Below are 9,914 nucleotides of genomic sequence, written 5' to 3' on the forward strand. Positions count from 1 at the left end.
AATGCATTGGAATGTGAATTACCTTGGACTGAAGTTTGTTTAATTAGAGAGTCTCTTATTTTTAAATCTTAATTTTGGATTTTTTGATTTCTTTTTTGGATTGTGAATTAACCCCCCCCCCCCACCTTTGTTTCTTTTTCATTACACAAGCGCACGAAATTTAATAATTTAATATCTAGGGTTCGACCTGGATTCACCACTTACTGCAGAAAATATTTCATACTTAGTGATTTCAGTTAATTTAATTTCTGGTGGATTCGATAGCCATCAAGATTTTTAGCGCCGTTTCCAGGGAATGAAATTTATTAAATTTCATGTTTTTTGTGTTAGAATATTCTGTTATTAATTTTGTTTGTGAGTTGTTGCTATTTTCAGGTTTTTGAAAAAAAAAATTATGGTGTTACTGTTCAGTGTTACTGTTCATTCAGAATTTTGGTTGAATTTGGAGGGCGGCCCATACCTATTTTGAACGAAACGATGCTTTGATCAAGACCAATGAATCCATAGGATTAGGATTCTTTGGCTCACCCTCTTGAGGCCAAATTTAATTTTTTTTTTAGGGTTTTGAAGCATTTTTCTGTTTTTACTTTGATTTCTTTTTGTTTATGACAAGAATTTCTCAATCTAGTGAGTTGATCTTTGATATAGAAGTAGAAAAAAATAGTTAAACGGTTAAGAAAATTGGCTAAGTAAGCTAGGTAGATTCCGAGTACATCTGAAGGAGTCCAATCTCCAAAGGAGTTAAGTTCAGATTTAGAGTCAGAGTCAAATTCTGAAAACGAGACCATGGCTACTGCTAGGACTTTGAAAGAGTTGGCTGCTCCTGATCTAAACCAACAGCCTTTGTGTATCCAATACCCTGCTTTAAATGTTGCTTTTGAGTTGAAATCTGGACTAATCCATTTATTGCCTAAGTTTCATGGTCTTGCAGGTGAGGATCCACATAAGCATCTAAAGGAATTTCATGTTGTGTGTTCTAGCATGAAACCTCAAGGAGTTTCAGAGGATCAAATCAAGCTTCGGGCTTTCCCTTTCTCACTAGAGGGCACAGCTAAGGATTGGTTGTATTACCTTCCTTCTGGATCCGTCAACTCATGGAATGGGATGAAGCAGATATTTCTAGAGAAGTATTTTCCTGCTTCCCATGCTGCCAATATAAGAAAAGAAATTTGTGGCATCTGGCAGTACAATGGAGAGAGTTTGTATGAGTATTGGGAGAGATTTAAGAAGCTGTGAGCAAGCTGTCCCCATCATCAAATAAGTGAGTAGCTGGTGATTTAGTATTTCTATGAGGGACTTCTATCAATGGACTGTAGTATGATAGATGCTGCTAGTGGAGGAGCTTTGGTTGACAAGACACCAGAAGAGGCAAGGAGGCTGATTGCTAACATGGCAGCAAATTCTCAGCAGTTTGGAATGAGAATGGATCACACACCTATGAAGGTTAATGAGGTAAGTGCATCTAACCTTGAGAAATAAATTTCTGATTTAACTTCTTTGGTGAGGCAGTTGGCTATAGGGAATATGCAAACTGTTAAGGTATGTGGAATTTGTTCGAGTTCGAGTCATGCTACTGACATGTGTCTTGTATTACAAGAGGATGAATCAATGCAACATGCTAATGCAGTAGGACATTATGGACAGCCACAACGCAGGTATGATCCCTATTCGAATACTTATAATCTAGGATGGCGAGATCATCCCAATTTGAGTTATGGGAATTAACCGGTGCAAAACTAATACCAGCAGCAAAGACCACAAGTGAATCAACCACCTCTACCTCCCTCAAATCAAGGTATGTCACTTGATGAAATTGTTAAGGCTTTGGCTAACAATACCCAATAGTTTCAATAGGAGACCAAAAATAGCATTCAAAATATAGAGAGGCGGATTGGTCAATTAGCCTCATCTGTGAGTAAGCTGGAAGCTCAAGGTTCTGGAAAGCTCCCATCACAAACAGTCATGAACCCCAGAGAAAATGCGAGTGCGATACTATTGCGGAGTTGGAAAGAAGTTGATAATCAGACTCCACATGAGCCAATAAAAAAGAAGAAGCAAGGAGTAAAAGAGCCTGAAGTTCCTGAAGTTGAGGTAAATACTGAACCTAACTTGAATAAGGTTAATAATTCTGTTTTTCCTCCATTCCCATGTAGGTTGTCTAAAAATAAGAAAGAAGAACAAGAGAAAGAAATTTTGGAGACTTTCAGGATGGTAGAGGTCAATATACCTTTACTTGATGCGATCAAACAAGTTCCCAGGTTGCTAAATTCCTTAAAGAATTATGTACTACAAAGCACAAGTTGAGGAATAATGAGAAGATCAATGTGGGAAAAATGTGTCAGCATTAATTCAGCAAAAATTACCCCCTAAGTGTAAGGATCCAGGTTCATTTTCTATTCCCTACAGAATAGGTGATTCTAAATTTGAACGTGCAATTGCAAATTTAGGAGCATCTATTAATGTTATGTGAAATTCAGTTTTTCAAACTTTAAATTTGGGTCCTTTGAAAGAAACCAGTGTCATTATTCAATTAGCTGATCGTTCTAATGCTTACCCATTGGGAGTAGTTGAGGATGTGTTGGTGCAGGTTGGAGGATTGATTTTTCCTACAGATTTTTATATTCTGGATATGGAGGATAGTATTCCCATATCAAAGTAAGCTTTGATTTTGTTTGGAAGACCTTTCCTAAAAACTGCTAAGACAAAAATTAATGTGGATGAGGGTATCTTAACTATGGAGTTTGATGCCAATATTTATCCTGCTGATAAATATTCTGTCTTTTCTATTGATGTTATTGATACAATTATGCAGGATGTCTTTGAGTTAAGCATGGAGGATGAGTTAGAAGTGGTGATTAGTCAAGGAATTTAAGAAATTAGTACCAATCAACTATTAAGTGCAGAGGTTCAAGAGGCAGTAATGGCATTGCAGTCATTACCTCCTGTTCAAAAAAAGGTATGGAGTATCAAAGATCGACTTACCTGTATCTCACACAAAATTATTACCTTCTATGGTGCAGGCACCAGTTCTTGAACTCAAGCCTTTACTTGAGTATTTGAAGTATGTTTACTTGGGAGATAATGAGACACTTCCAGTTATCATCTAAAGTAATTTAACAAAGATTGAAGAAGACAGATTGACTAGGGTTCTGAGACTACACAAGGAAGCAATTGGATGGACAATAACTAACATCAAAGGTATAAGTCCATCAGTGTGCATGCACAGGATTTTATTGGAGGATGAGGCTAAACCAAGTAGAGAAGCTTAGAGGGGATTGAACCCACAGATGATGGAGGTTGTGAAAAAAAAGATTTTAAAACTACTGGATGCGAGAGTTATTTACCCAATTTCAGACAGCAAATGGGTAAGTCCAGTCCAAGTAGTGCCAAAAAAATCAGGAGTCACTGTGGTAGGAAATCAAGATAATGAACTTGTTCCAACAAGGATTCAGAGTGGATGGCGAATGTGCATAAACTACCGCAAGCTGAATTCACAACAAGGAAGGACCACTTCCCATTGCCATTCATTGATCAGATGCTTGAGAGGTTAGCAGGTAAGTTTTATTTCTGCTTTCTTGATGGTTTTTCTGGATATAATCAAATTGTGATTGCACTGGAGGATCAAGAGAAGACTACTTTCACTTTCCCTTTTAGAACTTTTACTTTTAGAAGGATGCCCTTTGGGCTTTGTAATGCACCTGCCACATTTTAGAGATGCATGATTAGCATATTTTCATATTACATTGATATTTGCATTGAGGTGTTCATGGATGATTTTACTGTGTATGGTGATTCATTTGATGCATGTTTACATCATTTAACTTCTGTTCTTGAGAGATGCATTAAGAAAAATCTTATTTTGAATTATGAGAAGTGTCATTTTATGGTAGAACAGGGGATTGTATTGGGTCATGTTGTCTCTAATAGGGGTATTAAGGTGGATAAATCTAAAATTGATTTAATTGTGAACTTACCCTACCCCACAACTGTGAGGGAAATACGCTCTTTTCATGGACATGCAGGTTTCTATCATAGGTTCATTAAGGATTTCTCTAAGATAGCATTGCCTTTGTCTAGACTCTTGCAAAAAGATGTTTCTTTTGAGTTTAGTGAAGAGTGCAAGGAGGCTTTTGAAAAATTAAAATCTGCATTGACATCACCCGTATCATCCAGGCTCCTGATTGGACAATACCATTTGAAATTATGTGTGATGCAAGTAATTATGCAGTGGGAGCAGTTTTAGGGCAGCGTGTTAGGAAGCTCTTTCGTGTGATTTATTATGCATCCAGAACACTCAATTCAGCTCAGCGCAATTATTCTATGACCAAAAAAGAGTTTTTGGCTGTAGTTTTTGCTTTAGATAAATTTCGGTCATATTTGCTTGGTTCTAAAATAATTATCTTCTCTGATCATGCAACGTTGAAGTATCTCTTGGCAAAGAAGGAAGCAAAACCAAGGTTGATTAGATGGATCCTTCTGCTGCAAGAATTTGGTCTTCAAATCAAGGATAAGAAATGAGCTGAGAACCTGGTAGCAGATTATTTGAGCAAGTTAGTGATACAAGAAGATCCACTTCCTTTGCAGGAACTTTTTCCTAATGAGCAGTTATTTAAATTGCAAGGTATGATCCCTTGGTATGCTGATTTGGTGAATTATTTGGTTACTAAGGTTGTGCCTTTTGATTTTAGTAGAACTAAGAAAGAGTAATTAAAGAGTGAAGCTAAGTATTATGTGTGGGATGACCCATATTTGTGAAAATTTTATTCAGATCAAATTATTAGAAAATGTGTTCCTGATAATGAGATTCAATATATTCTTTCTTTTTGTCATGCTTATGCATGAGGAGGACATTTTGGACTCAAGAGAACAGGTAGAAAAATATTAGATTGTGGTTTTTACTGGCCCACTATATTTCATGATTCATATTTGATTTGCAAAAATTGTGAACAATGTCAAAGAACAGGAAGTTTAACCTGTAGGAATGAGATGATTCAGAATCCAATACTTGTTTGTGAGATTTTTTATGTGTGGGGTATTGATTTTATGGGTCCATTTCCTTCTTCTTTTGGCTTTATTTATATATTACTTGTTGTTGATTATGTTTCGAAATGGGTGGAAGCTAAAGCCATCAGGACTGATGATTCTAAAGCTGTTGTAAGTTTTATCAAGTCAAACATTTTTAGCAGGTTTGGAGTTCTTAGAGCTTTAATCAGTGACCGGGGCACACATTTTTGTAATAGAACTATTGAGGCATTTTTGAGGAGATATGGTGTTTTCCATAGAATATCTACAGTTTATCACCCTCAAACAAGTGGGCAAGCAGAGGTGTCTAATAGAGAGATCAAGTTTATTTTGGAAAAAATAGTAAAGCCAAATAGAAAAGATTAGAGCCTTAGACTTGATGATGCTTTGTGGGCTTACAGGACTGCTTATAAGACACCCATAGGTATGTCCCCCTACAGATTGGTATTTGGTAAGTTGTGTCACCTTCCTGTTGAGTTAGAACATAAGGCTTATTGGGTTGCTAGACATTGTAATTTGGATTTGGATACTGCTGATGTGGAAAGAAAATTACTATTTCAGGAATTAGAGGAAATTTGACTTAAGGCTTATGAGAACTCTAAGATCTATAAAGAAAAGACAAAGGCATTCCATGACAAACTAAGGAAGCAGTTTGTGATTGAGCAAAAAGTTTTATTATATAATTCCATATTGAAGCTGATGATTGGTAAGTTGCATTCTCGTTGGATTGGACCCTTTATTGTTACTAATGTGTTTCCTTATGGTGCAATTGAAATTCAAAGTTTAGGAACTAACAAAGTGTTCAAGGTCAACGATCATGAACTTAAGCTATTTTATGAGAGGTTTCAGGAGAATTCAGTAGATTAAGGAGCTTTGTCATGTCAAGCTAACGACGATAAACAAAAGCGCTTCTTGGGAGGTAACCCATGGGTGGCTTGTTGGCCACAATCAGATTTGTTTTCTTTCCTTTACCTTATTTTATTTTCTAGCATTTTTTTTCCTTTTCTTTTGCATTTGGGCTTTACATTGGGGACAATGTAAATTTTAAGTGTGGGGGAGGAGAAATTTGCTATTGCAATCTTTTGAATATTAAAAAAAATTAATTAAAAAAATAATAAATAAATAAATAAATTTGTTCTCATAAGCTTGATTCATGATTCTATATTAACTCTTGGAGAGAAGTGCTTTGTCCTTGAAATGACTTTTCTATTTTAGATTGAATTTTTGAGATTTTAGGCAAGGTAATAGTAACTTTAATGATGGATTTTCCCTCTTCTCCATACCATTGAGCAATTTTTTCCTGCATAAATCATTTAGGCTTGATTTAATGGTGAAATAATTAGTTATGTGTGCCTTAAACTAGTGTCATGCATATTTCAGAACTTTGTTTAATCTATCAGGGCACTTTATAATATGTAGATGCATAAATTGGGGGAAATAAAAGGTTGAACTTGAAAATTGCTCTGCTATTTTAGTTAAGTAAAGTAACCAGGGGTCTTCATAAACCCCATGTCGATTCTCAGGCCAAAAGCTAGCTAGGATATGAACAAAGTACTTTTTTGAAGGTGACGGTTGAAATAAAAAAAAAAGTTATAACTATGACAAGAGAGAAGTACCAATTGCAAATAAAATAAAAAAAGGGGCATTTCTATCTCCCCTAAGATTTGCAAAGAGCTATAATTATTGTGCTTTAATAAATTAGCCTTGTGTTTTGATATGTATTGACTTAAAATTTTATGGAACTTTAATTGTGTGAGCTTAACTGATTTCAAGCCTTTTGTTTTGTGTTGGAAAATTATTGATATATTGGTATGGTGTTGATGGAATTTGTTGTGATGGTTATTACCTTACGTGCCTCTTCTTTCAAATTTTTAATCTTTTGTTAGAGAATGTTGTGATAGGGTGAAGTTAAGGAACTTCTAAGTGGAGTTGATTGAGAGTTTAAGTCATGCTTGAGGACAAGCATGGAATAAGTGTGGGGAAATTTGATAAGTGCATAAATGTTTAATTTAGTTGGTTAAAATATATTTATCATTTAGGCATATTTTTAGATAGTTGTGGAATAATTATGTTAAATGGAGAAATTTTCAGCGTTTGACCTTTTCTAAATTTTTCAAGTGTTTCTAAAGTTGTGGGTCTCCAAATTAAGTGTTGTTTAATCCATTGAAAAGCTAAGATAGAGCACTACAAAAGATAAAGAGGGACCAAAGCCCAAATCAGTCTCCAAAGTTGACAAAATGAGTTATAGCTCTATTGAAAAAGCCCAGACTTGATGTGCCACGACCAGTTTCGGTATTTATTTTGTATATGGAGTTTCAAATGTCTAAATGAAGCAAGCCTAAGCCCAATTGAACCTTAAGAGCCACCTCTACAACTTCTATAAAGGGCTGGATGTGAGATGAGGCCATTTTAATTGTCAAAAATGGCAATGAAGTTGTCACTATGGGCTGGACCATCTGTCTGAACTAGTCCCGATTTTTGGGCCATAACTTGGGCTATAGACCTCAGATTTAGGCAAATTAGTACTTGTTGGAAAGCTAAGAAATAGGGCTACAACTTTCCTGAAAAGGGCAAAGGCAGATTTGGAAAGAAAGTTGCTGAAAATTAGCCTTGATTCTAGAGAAGTGAATGCAGGCTGAAAATTTGCATTTTGAATTTCAAAACTTTTCCTAGTTTGGTTCCTATCTTTGGGGTTAGGTTTTTTACTATAAATACATCTTTGGATAGCAGCTAAGATCATCCCAATTCAAACCTTTGTTCTCCATTTAAGGCTTTCGTTCTCCATTCTCTTTTTAGATTTCTTCTTTATCTTTCTTTATTTTTTCTATAAGCCATGAACATGAGTGGTTAAGTTTTTAATTCAGTTCAAGGGATTCAAGTTCTTATGTATGATTTGTGAGACTAGGTTCTTAATTTAATTTATGTCTTTTTGAATATCTATTGTTTTCTGATTTAATTGTTTTTGATCTGTTGAATGATTTGCTAAAAAGGCCTATTAGTTAATTGTTTGATTTGATCAATTGATAGTTCATCTTCATAATCCTTAATTATTGTGTAAGATTGAACATGAGTACCAATTAGGTTTTATTGATTATAATCCAAGTTTTCGATAATAACCTAAGGAAACAATAGGGTGGATTAAATGATTTATGCTTCATAAATTGTTATTCAGCTTAACTACTTCCTTTTCTTAAAGCAGTTATTAATTTGATGAGGATTGCTTAATACCAACTCAGTTAATAATTAGAGTCAATAAAAGTGCTGGGCTTAAATTGATGAGTATAGGGAAGTCAAGGGTTTACCTCGCTATTTGGTAAATCTACGTTAAGTATTCAATAAGATATAATTGTATTTCTTTTGTCTATGATCAAATCAATGCATTGGAATGCGAATTACCTTGGATTGAAGTTTGTTTAATTGGAGAGTCTCTTATTTTTAAATCTTAATTTTGGATTTTTGATTTCTTCTTTAGATTGTGAATTAACTCTCCCCCCCCCCCAACCCTTGTTTCTTTTCCATTACACAAGCGCGCGAAATTTAATAATTCAGTCTCTAGGATTCGACCTGGATTCACTACTTACTGTAGAAAATATTTCATACTTGGTGATTTTAGTTAATTTAATTTCTGGTGGATTCGACACCCATCATCTTTGCTGAAGCAAATGTGTTAGTAGCTACTTCTTTGGGTCATTGTAAGATTGATCAGATCATTGGAAGAAAGAACAACCCTTAATTAATTGTCCATTAATATCAGCTATCAACAAACTTATAAGGTGCAGCTCTTAACAAAATAGTCAAAATGAAAGCAATTAAAGTTACCTCCCAAGCACCACATATTAATGGTTTATAGACGGTAGGTTAATTTGAGACATCAATCGAATGTAAGGATTTTATTAGCAATTATGTAAACTTTAGGGTTTAATTACAAAAATTGATAAACTTCATTGTTTATTTTTTTTTGGCAATTAACCTCTAAAATTTTTCTTCTCAGTATTTTATGTTTTTCTATTATGAGAAAGAAGAGAACATACACCTATTTATAGGAAAACTTAGTTCATAACTTAAACTTAATAAGTGACTTAAATTAAATCTAATTTATTACTTAAGTACTTCAATTAATGGTTAAAATAAATAAGCTTAAGTTATTTTAATGAATAAGTTTAATAAATTATTTTTTTATATTAAAATGTTAATAAATTTAATAAATTATTTTATTTGATATTAAAATGTTCCAACAGCTATAGATTATTTCTTTTGATATGCCACATGGCAATGTTTTAAGAATCCTTATTAAAGTAGGTGGTATACTTTTGCAAACTATATTTTTGCTAGATGGTATTTGATACACTTCTATTATATAGATGTTTTTAAGCGCATTTGTGCATCATTTTATAGCATTTAGACAGGTGATTTCAAGCATAATCATCAAATTCATTAACTTTTGTAAATTTCATTACTCTGCACTAAATTCTATGTTTTCTATGTATTTTCAGGTGTTTTGAGAGAGTTCCAAAGCATAAGAGTAAAGAAGGAAGCTTGGAAAAACTTAAGAAGAAGAGCATTGTTGCTGATACACTTTACACAGGTCGTGTAAACATACCACAGACCCGTGTAGCTTACTGCAAGGAGAAAACCAATGAAGTCAAAGAGGAAACACAGTACACGAGTTGTGTAACACGACCCGTGTAACTTGCGGAGAGCCATTTAAGATTCTGGTTGGAAAAGCTTGAAGAATTTCCAGAAGAACAACAGAACATGGTCCGTGTAATTGGACCCATGTAACTAGCCAAGACCTATGTAACCTTTTGCCCAAATACGAGATGTAACCTTCAAGTTTCAGAAAGTTACATAGCCCTCGGCTATGTGGTGACACACGGGCCGTGTATCAGCCC

At 34.5% G+C, this 9,914-nt stretch overlaps 1 non-coding gene across 1 annotated transcript; it reads right to left on the reverse strand.

Moving 5' to 3' along the window:
* Nucleotides 1-1,152: 1,152 nt before the first annotated feature.
* Nucleotides 1,153-1,259, reverse strand: LOC131180313 (small nucleolar RNA R71). The gene has a single exon (XR_009149089.1). It is a non-coding gene; the product is annotated as a small nucleolar RNA R71 (small nucleolar RNA).
* Between the last annotated feature and the right edge of the window lie 8,655 nt (nucleotides 1,260-9,914).

The sequence above is a fragment of the Hevea brasiliensis genome, chromosome 5, assembly GCF_030052815.1.
Source record: "Hevea brasiliensis isolate MT/VB/25A 57/8 chromosome 5, ASM3005281v1, whole genome shotgun sequence".
Lineage (NCBI taxonomy): Eukaryota > Viridiplantae > Streptophyta > Magnoliopsida > Malpighiales > Euphorbiaceae > Hevea > Hevea brasiliensis.